General features: G+C 40.9%; 1 pseudogene across 1 annotated transcript; it reads right to left on the reverse strand.

Moving 5' to 3' along the window:
* Positions 1-1,002: 1,002 nt before the first annotated feature.
* LOC138384296 (nucleoside diphosphate kinase B pseudogene) lies at positions 1,003-1,628 on the reverse strand (annotated as a pseudogene). The gene has a single exon (XR_011233675.1). The product of XR_011233675.1 is annotated as a nucleoside diphosphate kinase B pseudogene (transcript).
* Positions 1,629-2,296: the final 668 nt, after the last annotated feature.

A 2,296-nucleotide genomic window follows, 5' to 3' on the forward strand; every position in this document is an offset into this window, starting at 1 on the left:
GCATCTTAATTAATTATATATGCAATGACTTTCATTCCAAACAAAGTCACATTCTGAGGTATTGGAAGGTTAGGACTTCAACAGATGAATTTTGAGGAGGGGGCATAATTCCACCCATAAAACTTTCTTTAACCAATGAGATAATATTAATAGCAAATGTAGTGAAACAGAGGCTTAAAAAACGCTTATACTCTGGGACTTGTGTTCTCTTGCTGCCCTTAGAAATCTGTCACCACCACCAGGGGAACTAGTTTGGACTAGCCTGCTGGATAATGAGAGACAAATGGCTCATTGCCCCCATGACAAGTTGACAGTCAGCCAACCTTCATAAGCAGAGAAACTTAGCTGATTGGCAGCTGACCTTAGTGAGAAAGTCTAATGGACACTAGCTAAGCCCAATTCAAATTATACTGTGAACTAAATAAGCCTATTGTTTTAAGCCATGAAGTTTTGAGTTTTTGTTGTTGCTGTTATACAGCGATAGATAACTTTTTGTGTGATAGCAAAGGCAACAGAGGGGGGTTAGTTTCCAACTCTAAAATTTCTTCTAAAACTTTTTGTGTGAATAACTGGCTGTTACCAACATGAAATCTTGGTCTGGTAAATTCAGTGACTATACAGACTTGTCTTCTTTTCTTTTCAGTGTTTACAAGGGAACTTCCTGGAGTGAACAAAGGGATTTAAAAATTAAAAAAAAATAAAAAGAAAAAACACTTTCTCAACACATTGCCTACATCCATCGCTTAGAAAAAGGATGGAAAAGAAAGTAATCTCTTTCAAAACAATTATTTCTTTCTATGTTCTCAAAAGCTATCATTTAAGAAATTACCAATTGTTCCCTTATTCATTAATGAGCAAATCCTTAATTTGGCAACTTTGCTTACCATCTATCTATCTAACAGATCTTGGATATACTAGTTACATTGCAGCAATAGATGTCTTTTGACTATAAATAGACTCATAATCTTAGAGCAGAAAGGGCCTCAAATGTCTTTTATTTGCCCGGTTTCCAAAGGCTTTATTGGTAAATATGCTTTAGAAAAGAACGATCAATCCTATTGCTTCCAAGTCAGTGGAATGAAGAGCCGTGTCCAGGGACACACCAAGCGGTGCCGAAGGGGACAGCTGCTTTGTCCACCTCTTATTCATAGACCCAGTCATAAGCACAGGACTTGTAGTCAACCAATTCTTCAGGCTTAAACCAGAGTCTGATTTCTTTCTCGGCACTTTTTACTGAGTCACTGCCGTGAATGATGTTCCTGCCAACTTGAATGCAGAAGTCCCCACGAATGGTGCCTGGCTCAGAATCCGCCGGATTGGTCTCCCCAGGCATCACTCGGCCTGTCTTCACTGCATTCAGCCCCTCCCAGACCATGGCCACAACTGGGCCTGAGTTCATGTACTTCACCAGTCCAGGGAAGAATGAGCGGTCTTTCAGATCAACATAGTGCTGCTTCAGGTGTTCCTCAGAGGCCCGAAGGAACTTCATGGCCACGAGGCGGAATCCCTTCTGCTCCAAGCGCTTGATGATCTCGCCCAGCAGGCCGCGCTGCACGCCGTCCGGCTTGATGGCGAGGAAGGTGCGCTCGAGGTTGGCCATGGTCCGGGAGGCTGGCGGGGCCGGGCGGCGGTTGTGCTGAGCTGAACTGCAGCCACCCAAATGTCTTTTATTCTAATCTCTTACCAGCATAGGCATACCCTCTGTACCACTCCCCACAAGCAATCTTTCCTCCTCTGAGTGCACATGTCTTATGATGAAAGGCTCATTACCTCGTGAGGGAGCTCATTTTGTTTTAGATTAGTACATCTTGTCAGAAGTACTAAAGTATTAAATATTAATACTTTCTTCTCTTGACCTCAAATCTGCCTCTTCATAACATACTCTGACTGCCGGACTCTCCTCAAGATTCTACCCTTTCACTTGTTTTGCTTTGTTGAAGAAGAGCGTATCTCTTTCTTCTTCATGTGACAGACTTTCGAATATTGGAAGGCAGGAATCACATCCCTCTTTGGTCTTGTCTTTACTGTAATGATAAAAACTCTAACCATCATAATACTGTTATAATATGCCTACTCTAAGAAGAAAAGTTATCCAGAGAGTTTACCATCATTCTTAATAATTTTGTAGACCACATGGAGACAGCATTAAAAAGAATGGCTTGATAAAAAACAAAATTAACTACAGACAGAAATATAATGAAATAACATGGAACATTACTGCTAGTTTTGCTCTTTTTGGGAAAATATTAGTGAGGTGCTTAAGAAAAATGATTACATTCCACTAAATGTCTTTAAA

This window comes from Eulemur rufifrons, chromosome 6 (assembly GCF_041146395.1).
Source record: "Eulemur rufifrons isolate Redbay chromosome 6, OSU_ERuf_1, whole genome shotgun sequence".
Lineage (NCBI taxonomy): Eukaryota > Metazoa > Chordata > Mammalia > Primates > Lemuridae > Eulemur > Eulemur rufifrons.